Source organism: Lygodium microphyllum, chromosome 17 (genome assembly GCF_053477565.2).
Source record: "Lygodium microphyllum isolate KBCC chromosome 17, Lygodium_microphyllum_v1.1.10, whole genome shotgun sequence".
NCBI lineage: Eukaryota > Viridiplantae > Streptophyta > Polypodiopsida > Schizaeales > Lygodiaceae > Lygodium > Lygodium microphyllum.
The window spans coordinates 36,376,271-36,390,861 of NC_141151.1; the positions used below are offsets into that span (position 1 = coordinate 36,376,271).

Below are 14,591 nucleotides of genomic sequence, written 5' to 3' on the forward strand. Positions count from 1 at the left end.
CTATTGGACAACGATGATTGAAGCGAGAAGTGGAGGCTAATGTTACAGAGAAGATCAAGACGAGGGAGGGAGGTCTCGGGTCTCGTTCGCGTCTCGCTCCGGGCAGCCATATCGGTAAAGTGGAGAAATGGAGGCCGCAACAAGCATGGCAGAGGCCATACCAACCCAATCAGGTGTTCCAACTGCAGTCGCTGTTGTCCCAAGGACAAGGCTGTGAAGCGGTTCCTTGTCAGGAATATTGTAGAGCAAGCTGCTATTCGGGATGTTCAGGAAGCTTGTGTTTACGATGGGTACAGTCTGCCCAAACTGTATGCCAAGATGCAGTATTGTATCTCGTGTGCTATCCACTCCCATGTTGTTCGAGTACGATCTCGCAGTGCTTGCAGGATTAGAGAGCCTCCACAGCGCTTCAGGCGAAAGGAGGATATGCAAAGCCAAAACCCTCGTGTGAATGTTCCTGCTGTCAGGAACTAGATGACGAGTGCCATCTTAAATTTTGCAGGACTTGGATGCCATTTCTCTATGCCTGCTGTCATATGGAGGCATAGTCCTGTTTGTGGGGAGACTCTTTTTCCTTGTCGGATTGAACAGAGACCCTGGTGTACAGAATTCAGATGTGCAAAATTCAAAATATGAGCTTTCTAAAGTTTATTAGGCAGAGGAAAGAAGGGCTTTCAGAAATCCATTGAGCTCTTCTTTGTAAACTTCTCCATCGACTAAAGATCGATAACCCAATACCTGTCTGGATTGATGCTGAAATATGAACCATGAATCTTTTGTAAAATTCTGGAGTTCATATAGAAAACTTGAAGACAATTTGATTACAGAATTGGAATGCTACCCTATCTGAATAAGATTGTTATTTCTCTTTAAAATATCAAGAGTCCAATCTTCTGTATACAAATTATCTTTGTGTTTCTTATACAGTACCAACCAGTGAAATTCTTTTCGAAATAACAAGAAGGGACGTGAAGAACTTCAATTTTTGAATAACCAGTTGGTTATTAACTCAGAATTGATTCCTTTGTGAAAACTGAAGCTGTTGATGTTGATTAAGGTTGTAAATGTCACACTTGATTGATCTTCTATCCTGAAATTTAACAAGGACTTCTGAAGTTGAAACCCTTCGACATCTTTGGTCACCCCCTCTAATCCTACGCATCCTCCGGATGGGCCAACTACCCATGATCGTTGTCATCAAGATCCACAAACAGATCAATCTCTTCGTTATGCATTTCTAGTAGATCAACAAGATTATCTGTCATATCATCTGTTTCTTCCATTGGAGTTTCTTCTCGTTGCTCTTCTCTTGAAAATTCTTCCAATGCATATTCCTCATCATCTCTTTTCTTGAAAATCTTGATTCTTTTCCCAGCAATAGGCACTCTAAGCACTGTCCCATCCAATTCTGTCAGCTCATATGTTGCATTATCAAAGACATGTCTGACTATGTACGGTCCAAACCATCTTTTCACCATCTTCCGAAGTGTAGTATGCTGATTCTCAAGGCTGCTATCAAAGACCAATACCCAATCTCCCTCTTCTATTGCTCTTGGCCGCAAGCGATGCCTGCTATCAAACCTGTCATTATTCCTTAGTCTAGCAACCTTCAACCTGTCAATAGCTAGTTGAATATCCTCTGGTCTCCTCTCCAACTGTCGAATCCGAAGAGCTAAGAGCTCTTCTCTCGTCAAATCCTCCTGCCAAGGTAAAACTGACCAAGTCAAAGCACAAGTCTCAATCGGAATAACAGGTTTCTGACCATACATCAACTCTGCAGGCATATATCCTGTGGTAACACTATGAGTCGTACGATCAGCCCACAAAGCAAATGGTAGAAGTCTCGGCCATTCTCCAATCCGTCCTCTGCATGCTTTGGCTAATGCTTTCACTATCGGCGGATGCCCTCTTTCACTCTTTCCATTTCCCTCTGGATTGTATGCTGTTGTTAGAGCCAACTTGATTCCTAGCTGAGAGAAAAACTCCCTAGCTTCATCTGCATCCAATTCACCACGATCTGCAGTGATCTTACCCACACAACCATACCTGCAGAAAATTTCCTCCAATAAGAACTTACACACTGCACTAGTGGTCTTCGTTCTCAAAGATCTGCCCTCAACATGATTGGTAAGATCCTCTCTAGCCAAAACAATGTACCTCATCTGCCATAGACCCATAGGCATGGTAACCAAATCAACTACCCACTTATAATGAATGCATAACGGATAGGTCAGATGAAGCTCATCTCGATGACGTACTACTGAATACATCTAGCAGTCTCTGCAAGTCTCAACAAAGTGAGAAACATATCTGTACATGCCTTTCCACCAATATTTATCCTTGATTTTCTCATAAGTAGCCCACACTTCTCTATGAACAGCCCAAGGACTCTCATGAAACTCCCTCATCACCTGTAACTGTGTCCCTCTATCGCAGACAACCCGCAAAGGTAATCCGCCTCTTTTCTTCGGATGCTTCCAAAGAAATCCGTCCTTGAGAAAATAACCATAGGCTTTCCTTCTGATCTTCTTGAACTCTTCATCTGTCCATTCATCTCTTTTGCTTAATGTACTAAGGTACCTGCCAATCTGCAACCAATCTCCAACATAGAGTTCTTCTGTGAAAGCCACAATATCATAGACATGACAAACATGGTCAACCATAGTGGCTGAAATTTCTGCATCATCCTCTTCTGCAAGTAGAGTCTCCTCATCATCATATCTGGCTCTAGACAACATATCTGCCACTGGATTATCCTTCCCTGCTATGTGTTTAAATTCCGGATTTAATGACTTGATGTATGCAATCCATCTCAACATGGCTATATCCGGAGTAGAGCAACTCGTAATCATACCAATCAATGGCAAGCAATCTGTCTCTACCACAACTGAAGCTCCAATAAAGTACTCCTTGTCACATTTGAGAGCCGTGACAATCCTCAATAACTCCCTCTTGATTTGCAGATATCTCCTCTGTCTCTCATTTAGGACTTTCGCCCCAAATCGAATAGCATACCTATTTCCATCTGCATCATCTTGACCCACAGCCCAACCTATGCCAATTGGACTAGTGTCAACTGTCAATACAATAGGCCTTCCACAATTATAATCCGCTTTCCTAAGAGTAGGAGCATTCTGCAATAACTTCTTCAATTTCCGCATGGCTCTAGTGTGGCCCTCATCCCAATAGAATTTCTGCCCCTTTCGAAGCAGCTGATACAAACAATCTGCTATGTGTGCAAAATGAGGTATCCAAATCATATAAAACACACAAGCACCAATGAATCTCCGTACCTCTGAAGTAGTAGAACAATACTCTGCAATCTTGCCTATAGCATTCACCTTATCAGGTGAGGGTTTCCTGCCATAATATCCACACATATGCCCAACAATGACAACCTCATTCACTCCAAAAACAGATTTTTGCCCTGAAAGTGTCAAGTTCACTTCTTCTAACCTGGCCAAAATCTTCTCACATGCTGAAATATGATCAGCCACAAAGTATCTGCATCCCTGCTCATTTAGGCTCTCATTCTTCCCTTCTTCTGCACACCCCTTAATGGGCACATCATCCAAGAAAGGCATAGTAAGCTGAGGTATGTAATCACAAAGGACCTTATGCATGGCATTCATCATATGCGCAACAGAATTAGTGGCACCTTGAGGCAAGGTACACATCCTGACAAGCCCAATCGGTGTTCTCATGGTGGTTATGTCCCTGCTTTCCAAAGCCAGCTGGAACTGATCATATCCTGAATACAAATCACCCAAAGAATAGATGGCACATCCAGCAAATGCCTCTGCAAACTCATCCACAACTGGACCTATACCAACATTCCTGATAGTAACTCTGTTCACTGGCTGCATGTCCTGAATAAATCGAAGAGTACCATTTTTCTTTGGAACTGTAAACCACATGTTTGAGTATGGTGCAAATGAAGGCTCAAGGATTCCCATCCTGATTTTCTCATTCAATAAATCAATCAGCTTTAGCAAGTGTGCTTTAGGCACTGGAATAGGTCGGAGATTCCATGGGATATGAGGAATAGTAAAAATGACCATAGGAGCAACAATATCAGGATTCACACATCCAATCTCATGCGGGAAAAAAGCAAATCCCTTTCCATGATGCTCAAGCATCTCCTGAAAGCATTGCTTCTCTATGGGTAGCAAGAAATCACCATTTCCAATTTTCAATTCAGCAAGAGTCTCTGCTGAAAATTTATGACCAATATGCTCCGGATTCCTCAACATTTGTTGTTTAGCAGCCCTCTCTATTTGCTGATCACTGTCAGGTGGAAGCGGTATAGCAACCAACTTCACCTTCTTATCCACAGATTTGTATTTCGTGTCAACCCTGGCTTCATTATCCTCTTTTGCATTACATAAACCTTGCTGTAAATCAGTAATTCTACACTCCAATGGCTGAATATTCTCAGCCCTCTGCTCTATGGACTGCAAAGAAACAGCCCCAAACTCTGAATGCTGAAATATTTCAGCAGTAAACTCTGTTGGCTGAAAATTTTCAGCCCTCTGTCTCTCTGAAAGCTGATCATAACCAGCTGGAAACTCTGTTTGCTGAATTTCTTCAGCACTCAACACTCTTTGCTGAGTTACCTCAGCCTCTGACTCAATCTGTGACATAAAATCTGCAATTTCATGAAACATGTCCAGGGACTGCACTAATACATTACCGTGACAATTCAGCATATCAGTTTTCAGCATATCTCCCATCTCTGTCATCGTATCTGCACAAATCACACTGTCATACATCCCATCTATATGCTCATCATCCTCAAAAATTCCTGCATTTTTCAATTTTTTCTCCTTCCTGCATATATACTGCCTGGCAGCTCTAGGCAACCTAGAAGTCTTCTGCTAACTCATCGAACTGTTTGTTGAAATCCCAACAAAACCGGAGGAGAAAACACTGCTGCCAGGAGGCGAGAACTCCAATCTCCTCTCCTCTGTACCACCGTCGTCTCGCGAAACGGCCGTACCTAATGAAAACCCGAATCCTTCACAGTGGGCAAAGGTGCATCTCTGAGAGTATCCCTGTTTCTAACATGGTTCACACATACAGTCATAAACTGAACTGCTCTCATACCATCTTTACTGCGAATCCGTGCATAAGCAGATCCATCATCCATGACCTTTGTTTCCATGCGCATCTCTGTAATGAATGGCTGACCAAGAATTATGGGATAAGAGCATGAATCCTACACAAAGAAATGAAAATCCTCCTCTACATCACCAATAGAAACCCTGACACTAGGACAAGCAGCATACAAATCACCTGCAGTGTTATTGGCGGCTCTCATACGCCACCCATGCTCTACATCCATAGGCCATCTGTTACTCTCATAAACTCCACGAACAATGAGATTAATCTCTGAACCATGATCAACCAATGCAACATAAGGCACCTGTTTCTCTCCAATCTTTACCATCGTCTCTGTAGTTGCCCTAGCCCAATGGCTCCGCGAAAAGTGACTACGCGGTATCATGACAAGCTCATCAATTTCAGCATAATGCATAGGCTGAACCCTCTTCTCTACCTGCGGAAAAACAGAAGCATTATCAACCATAACCTCATCCTCATCCTCATCCTCATCCAACTCTCCAATCAAAACTCCCTGTGTATCAGTGGTAGCCAATGCATGTCTTTTCCTCTTTAGGACCTCCTGAAACTGATCCTGAAACTCTCTTTTTGAGATGCCCAAAATCTCAGAAATAGTGAAAGTCACCTCACTGCCAAGTATCTTATCATTAAATATTTTCTTCATGTCTGTAGATGTCTCAATATCGGACATCAATCTGAATCCTGGCTACTTTCTCTCTCTAGGCTCTTGCCTCTTTTCTCTCTTTTGAGCATCCTCCATCTGTCGATCTGGCCCTGGTCTTGAAGACGGTCCTGCAGTAGGTGGAGTAACAAACTCACCCCCTCTAGTCTTCTTAGCTGCACTTGGATTTTCTTCATCCCTCTTACGCTTCTCCTCAATAAGTACATCTGCACCATAAGATTTAGCCAAATAAGCATAAATAGAATACCTGTCAACAGGCGAGTCCCAACCTGTCTCTGATCTGATGCTAGAGCTTGCGCTAGTCAAAACAGTTTGCTGAATTTTCCCCTTGTTTGCAATCTCCATAGCATAAGTCCATAGTGCGGACTGAGTCTTTGATCCCTTCTCAATCTGTACTCCATATGCAGAAGCATCACCTCTAGCTGTCACATAAGAAGTACGCGTAGCCATGTCCTCCATTAACTTCTTCATTCCACCTTTACCAAAGTTGGTAGCAAGTGGAGCTCCTGTCTCAGTCAACCAAATCTTACCATCTTGCCCCCAATATACCAAATTCTGCCTCCTTGCATCCTGGAAAGACTCACAATCCCTGCAATGCTGATGGTCTATACTATCACACCAAATACATCTCCGATCTCTCCTAGGTGCAGTAGGAGCACTCCTAGGTGCAGTAGGAGCACTAGAATAAGTAGTAGGCGCAGTCGAAGCAAACTGCTCCTTCAACTTTCCCACCAACTCCGCTTTGACTGACTCCAGTGTCAAATCTGTGATGCCTTTAATTATGTCATCAAGAGAGGTAGGCATAGATGGAGTGGATGGTTTTGGAGCAGAAGGTGTAGGCATCGGTCGTGGAACAGGAGGAATAGGTGGAGTGGAAACAGTAGGCACTGGCATAGGCCAAGAAACTGGCTGAGGAGGAGAAGAAATAACAGGGATAGAAGTAGGCATAGGAGCAGATGATGGTGTAGGTGTCATGGAACCATTCTGTAGGCGAGTCTTCCATATCCTCCTCTTGGTCAAAGTCGAGACTACATCCTGAGCATCCTGCCAATCAGTTTTAAGACCCATAGGCTTCGTGCGATCTTCAAGAAGCTCACCCAATTCTTCTTGAAGAGCAGGATCTGCAGCTTGCAAGAAAAGCTCAACTTTTTCAACATCCAATGCTCTTTGTTCAATGGCATCAAGCTGACTATACCTCTCTTCAAATTCTCGAATCAACTCCGAAGTAGCGAGACCTTTGTTTGGCATGTAGACCCACTCTCGGAATGACCGCCGAGTAGCCATACCAAAGTCCTCAAGGAAGTATTCTTCTTTCAAGGCCTTCTTAAAATCTTGCCAATGTGTATTTTGAATAAAAAGATCAGTCACTTTTGTCCTCAAAGCAGGTGTGACAAGATGAAGGAAGTACTTACTCATAAGTCCAGCAGGAACTCCAAAAAACCCCATCTTGATCTCATATGTCTTCAAATATGCTGAAACATTACGCCCGTCAAATAGCTTCTTCTCATTCTCAACTGCTTCAATAGCCTTAGTCGCGCTATTTGCATTCTCCTGCTCTGAATAGAGTTGCCTTTGCTGAGACAACTGCTGTTGATGCAATTGTTGTTGCTGATGCATATACAATTGTGTTTGCTGATTTTGGAGCTGCATATACATGGACATATTCTGTAAAATCTGCTTTAGATCCTCTGTTGAAGTACTTGACAAAGCAGTCATTGATGGAGCTGAAGTAGACGCAGCTGGAATTGTAGAAGAAGCTGAAATAGAGGCTGAAGTATCTCCCATCCTGAAATTTTTGCGACGCTTTCACGTCAGGTTCACCAAAGATGTCGAAGGGTTTCGAAAGCAATGTCGCAACTTCAGAAGTCCTTGTTAAATTTCAGGATAGAAGATCAATCAAGTGTGACATTTACAACCTTAATCAACATCAACAGCTTCAGTTTTCACAAAGGAATCAATTCTGAGTTAATAACCAACTGGTTATTCAAAAATTGAAGTTCTTCACGTCCCTTCTTGTTATTTCGAAAAGAATTTCACTGGTTGGTACTGTATAAGAAACACGAAGATAATTTGTATACAGAAGATTGGACTCTTGATATTTTAAAGAGAAATAACAATCTTATTCAGATAGGGTAGCATTCCAATTCTGTAATCAAATTGTCTTCAAGTTTTCTATATGAACTCCAGAATTTTACAAAAGATTCATGGTTCATATTTCAGCATCAATCCAGACAGGTATTGGGTTATCGATCTTTAGTCGATGGAGAAGTTTACAAAGAAGAGCTCAATGGATTTCTGAAAGCCCTTCTTTCCTCTGCCTAATAAAATTTAGAAAGCTCATATTTTGAATTTTGCACATCTGAATTCTGTACACCAGGGTCTCTGTTCAATCTGACAAGGAAAAAGAGTCTCCCCACAAACAGGACTATGCCTCCATATGACAGCAGGCATAGAGCAATGGCATCCAAGTCCTGCAAAATTTAAGATGGCACTCGTCATCTAGTTCCTGACAGCAGGAACATTCACACGAGGGTTTTGGCTTTGCATATCCTCCTTTCGCCTGAAGCTGCTGTTCGGGATGTTCAGGAAGCTTGTGTTTACGATGGGTACAGTCTGCCCAAACTGTATGCCAAGATACAGTATTGTATCTCGTGTGCTATCCACTCCCATGTTGTTCGAGTACGATCTCCCACTGCTCGCAGGATTAGAGAGCCTCCACAGCGCTTCAGGCGAAAGGAGGATATGCAAAGCCAAAACCCTCGTGTGAATGTTCCTGCTGTCAGGAACTAGATGACAAGTGCCATCTTAAATTTTGCAGGACTTGGATGCCATTGCTCTATGCCTGCTGTCATATGGAGGCATAGTCCTGTTTGTGGGGAGACTCTTTTTCCTTGTCGGATTGAACAGAGACCCTGGTGTACAGAATTCAGATGTGCAAAATTCAAAATATGAGCTTTCTAAAGTTTATTAGGCAGAGGAAAGAAGGGCTTTCAGAAATCCATTGAGCTCTTCTTTGTAAACTTCTCCATCGACTAAAGATCGATAACCCAATACCTGTCTGGATTGATGCTGAAATATGAACCATGAATCTTTTGTAAAATTCTGGAGTTCATATAGAAAACTTGAAGACAATTTGATTACAGAATTGGAATGCTACCCTATCTGAATAAGATTGTTATTTCTCTTTAAAATATCAAGAGTCCAATCTTCTGTATACAAATTATCTTGGTGTTTCTTATACAGTACCAACCAGCGAAATTCTTTTCGAAATAACAAGAAGGGACGTGAAGAACTTCAATTTTTGAATAACCAATTGGTTATTAACTTAGAATTGATTCCTTTGTGAAAACTGAAGCTGTTGATGTTGATTAAGGTTGTAAATGTCACACTTGATTGATCTTCTATCCTGAAATTTAACAAGGACTTCTGAAGTTGCGACATTGCTTTCAAAACCCTTCGACAGCGCTGTCTCTACAATATCAATCTGTCTGCCCTTCTTAACAGACGGCCTTTCTTACAAATCATTGAAGTATCAAATTTGTTGACTGCCTCCCTGGGTACGCCTCGTCTTCAATATCCTGATGACAACAACAACTGACATGATCTTCATCACCAACCCCTTGAGTGATGTGAGCTTTCATCCTAACAGGATGGGGATGTGTATATGGGCTGTCCTCTGTATCAATCAAAGAGTGAGACACATGGTGGACTGAGTGACCAATCTTTTCCTTCAAATTAAATGAGAGGTGAGATGTGTGAATGGAATGTTGCATGCACGAGATGGGCCTCTCAATGCACAATGCACGATCTGTTCCTATGCACTGCACCATAAGGCTCCCTGGCCTTCCTTCTTGCACTGTATGCCGGCGGGATGCACAATTGCACCATCAAATGCGCACAAGGCATACAACCTCTGCACAAGTGACAGTGAGGATTATATCAATGGGTTTCAGGAATGAACTACCCTCTGTATCTTTCAACAGAGCATGAGACAGAGGGTGGACTGAGTGTGACAGATATTTCTTCAATCAAGTATTGAGAGATGAGGATTGAGGGATATTACAACCATTGGAGTCAGGTACGTTTTTGTTTCCCTATGCACCCATGGGATGGGTCTCTGCCATCAGTATAGGACACGTCACTCTATTCTGTACACTGCACTACAAGGCTCCATGGCCTTCCTACTTGCACATATGCCAAACGGGTTGGATGCACTAATGCACCATCAATTGCGCACCCTGGCATACTCCCTCTGCACCACCCCCTTGTCGATTCCTAAATCGGGTGTGAGATCTGGGTTTCCATCAGTATTATCTCGAGTGATGTAAGTTATGGGGCGAGTGACTGTTCTTTCATTCCTCTTGAGTGCCCATGAGTTGGGTGACTATGTTTCATCAATAACACCTCCCCTGACGGGCTTCATCAACCAGCTACCTCCCAGGGTGCTGTTGCATGGTCCTTGCCATGCTGGCTGAACGTTGGGGCGAGCCGTGGTACCTCCTGCAGCCGACTCCAACCCTTCTGTAGTAGTGACGATTTCTTCGACCATACGCGAACCGAGCCAAGTCTTTCTAACCCTATTCTTATGATTGCAAGTGTACGTTATGTTTTAAGTGTGGGGACACCAGAGTTCAGTCGGTTGACGAGTCCTAGGTTATGTTGCTACATCTAACCCTTCCCGGTCAGGTTTTAAGTGTCAAGACACGTCCCTGCGCATCTCTTCTCCATATCATCATGAAAATACATCTATGCACCTCCAAATGCAAAAATTCATTTTCTATGCTCTGATGGGGTCCCTTCCCCACTCATCCGTTCTATTTCACCCTATCCCCGGGGTTGTTCCTTGTTTGTTTGCCTTTATCCTTTGTTTTGCCATTTTTCAATGTGAACGCACCCTACGTTCACTAAAACTCATATCCAACCTTATAGCCTTGTTTGTCCCTTTGAACTAGCTATTGTTCCTTTTTATATACCCTTGTTCCGACTTACGGTTCATCCGCTATCCCATTTTGAACAATTTTATGTTTTTCCATGCGAACGCATCCTACGTTCACTAGACCTGATATCTGAAGTCATAACTTAGTTCGTCCCTTTGACTGCCACACTTTTCCTTTTTACATCCCCTTGTTTCGGCTTATTGTTTTTGAGTTATTAATTTTTGAAGCAATTCCCGCTCATTGGATATATTTCCATGTGAATGCGTCCTTCTCGCTTCAAAACAGCAATCTAACATACCAGCCATGTCATATGCCTTCCCTTGGACACATTTCCTTTTTACACCCTGTCCTTCCGCTGTACGGGTTGTCCGTTATTAAATTTTGCCAGTTTTTGTGTCTTTTTCGTGCATTGTTTTGCCCTTTTTCCATGTGAACCTGCCCTATTCTCTTTGAAATTCCATTATGACTAGATAGCCTTGTTCGGCCACCCTTTTTGCACAATTTTTCTTTTTTCTCTGCCCTATTTTGCCCTTTGGATTTTTTATATTTTCATTGGTGTTTTTTAGCGTCATTTTCTTGTTTTTCCCATGCGAACGCCTTCTAACCCCATCCGAACTGAGATTTGATGTGACAACCCTGAAGATTCTATTTTTCCAGACATTTTCCTTTTTATTGTTCTCTATTTCGGTGCACGGATCATTCTTTATTGATTTATTTTTAATAAATTAATTCATTTTTTAAAAACCCCCCCGATGGTTTCCCACCCCTCTCCTCTCTCCTCTCTCTCTCCTTTTCTTTCTCCCTCTATTCTTTTTCTTCTCTCTCCCCAACCCCTCCCCCTCCCCCTCTCTCTCCTCTCTCTCTGCTTCTTCTTCCTCCTCTCCTTCTGCCCACCGCCCACCGCCCGCCGCCCGCGCCCCTGCTGGCGCCGCCCGCCGCCGCTGCCCGTGCCGTCGCCTGCCCTTCCTCCTCCCTCCCCTTCCTCCTCTTCCACTTCCTCCTCCTCCACCCTCACCCCCTTCTCCTGCACCCTTCCCCCCCCATTTCTCCTGCCCGTTTCAAACCCCCCCCCCCCCCCCCACTTTGACCCTTCCCCCCCTCAATTTAACCCCTCCCCCTAATTTGACACTTCCCCACGTTTACCCCTCCCCTTCTCTTCATTTACCTTCCCCCCCACCTAAGCCCCCTATCCCACCACCCTTTGCCCCTCCCCCCTTGTTCGCCCCCCTTCGCGCGTTGAGGTCGCCCTTTTGGTATCAGTGGATGTTCGCGTGCGTTCACGTGCAAGGACGCACGTCCGCCTTATTGGTGTGGTAAGGTCTTGCAACCATTCGTACGCAGTCACAGAGCAGCCATTCATATGCAGTCACGAGTACTTCAAATCCCGAAACCTCTAAAAACACATTAAAAATTTCAAATATTCATTAAAATTCGATTAAAATCCAAAAAAAATACATAAAAATTCTTGAAAAATCTCCAATATTTTTGCAAATAATTGAAATATTTTTCAAATTGGAAATCTCCAAAAAAAAAATTGCAAAAAATTGAAAATTGAAAATTCTTTTCAAAAACATTAAAAAATTGGCCAAAATTCATTAAAATTTTGAAAAAAATACAAACATAATTTCAAAAAAATGTCCCAAAATTCTACAAACTTCCTTGTTCCTTTTGTCAATCATTTCTCAATTGAAAATGCTTTTCTAATTGGCCAAAGTATTATTTGGAGACAACCCTATTTTTTATATCGAAATTCATATAAAATTCATTTTAAATCTAAAAAATGAGCTAAATAATGTGAATTAAATCTGATTACCTTTTTAACAATTGATGCTCATTATTGGTTCTGAAATTTCATGTTCACCTCCTTTTTCTTTTAAAAAAAAAACAAAACAAAAAAAACAAAACAAAACCTATTATTTTTTAAATTAAAAAACTAACTAACTGACTAACTAAAAAAATAAAAATCATAATCATAAATCCCAATCGATTCAACATCCCAACATATCCTCTTTTTTTTGTCATATGTATCATTGGTTTTATTATTTTTGGTCAATGTGTTAGTTGTTTTTTTCATTTTTTTTGTATGATAGGACTAGTTTTAGTCGACCTTTTGTCCGTTGTATGGAATATTTGTGGATTGCACCTTCCCTTTTTTTTTAAAGGACTGTTGCATCGTAACACACATGTAATTGTAATAAAATCAACTGACCATTGCATCCACCAAATAAACAGAATGCACTTCATTAATTTTTAATTTAAAAGGAACCCGACTGTTAATTGTAAAAGGAACCCCACCGTTGCACGAACACATGGCACAATAACCCACATAATTTTCTAAAATAAATTCACAGTGCACGTGCACACGTACTATAGACACATTTTCTTTGTAATTAAAATGAACCCCCACCGTCACGCATGCATGCGCTTTGCGCCACAGATCACGTAAGTTGTAACAATGAATTGCATTTTTAGAGACCCCGAGTTAGTCAAGTTAGTCTAAGTAGGGGTTGGGATTGCGAAATCGACTCACTATGCATTAATGGTTAATTAATAATGAACTGCAATCTAATTTATACATGGTTAAAATGAATTCGATAGTGTTCACCCATCCACGTTCACTGCACCATAGGTTTACGCAATGCGTTTTCGGGGGTTGGGATTTTTAAGTCCAAGATGTCGGTCTTATTCATCTCTCTTTATTCTGTTGGTCCAAGTCTTGGATTTTGTTTGAGTCTAGTTATTGTCTGGCGTACGGTGTGTTTGAGTTTTTATTTTTGATTGCTTGATTACGCGGGATCAAGGTACGTACTTGTTGCATATAGCATGAAGCTTTCGATCACACGAGTACGTAGGTCATGTCAAAATTTTTTCTTAGGATGTGGATTGTTTAGGGAAGTCTAGTTCAGTCTGGTTTGGTCGTCTGTCTTTTGTTTTGATATTCTTCTCAGTGATGATTTGTTTGGGTTTTGCAGGAAATTTTTCGTCTTTTTCCTTGGTTGTGTGTGTGGGTTTTTTGTTGTAGTCTGAATGGCATCTACCTCTATTCCTCCTATTGTCATCCAGCATGTGTCGTTGCCGGTGCATGACTATGCTCTTCTCCTGGAGGCGAATTGCATTCGTCGTGCTGGTCTTCATCCTTTTGTGGCCTTGAAGTTTCCACCAGTGGACAACATGATTTGCTACTCCTTCCTAGCATCCTACAAGAACCAGTCTTGCTTGGTTTATAACCGACGCTTTTGCTTGTCCACAGCCAATATCAATGATGCGTTGTGTTTGCCTCTTTCAACATCTTTCGTCCCTAGTGGAAATCAATTATTGACAGTTGAGGAGATCCTTTCTCTCCTGCAGAAAGAAACCTTTCCTTTGGTCTCCAGCAAAGTTATCACCAGTTCTGGGATTTTTGTAGCTCACATCTCCTCCCCGGTATGGAAACAACTTTGCCAGTTTCTGCAAGACAGGTTCATGTCAGGGAAGCTTGCTTCCAAATGTCTCTCTAAGGAGCTATTCACTGCTTCTGTTAGGATCTTGGAGGGAGCCAAGTTCAATTGGGCAGCATTCATGTTCGTGAAGATGGATCATCATTTTCAAAGAGTTTGAAAAGGTCAGGGCAGTAATGTATCCTACAGTGTTTTTCTTCAAAAGATTATCTCCCTTGCACCTCCTCCTGGTGGTGTCCCAATTCCTGATCCTGCTCCTCTTTCGAAGCAGCCTCCACCTTTTGTTCCAACTCCTCCTCCATTACAGCCCAATTGTGATTCGGAGGATGAGCCCCCTGTTAGATTCTCTTGCAGTAAAAGAATATTTACTAAAGGGCCCCTTAGTCCTGTTTCTATTTCAGTTTCTTATTCTCC

At 42.2% G+C, this 14,591-nt stretch overlaps 1 pseudogene; it reads left to right on the top strand.

Moving 5' to 3' along the window:
* Positions 1–39: 39 nt before the first annotated feature.
* Positions 40–556, top strand: LOC148021780 (small ribosomal subunit protein eS26y pseudogene; annotated as a pseudogene).
* Positions 557–14,591: the final 14,035 nt, after the last annotated feature.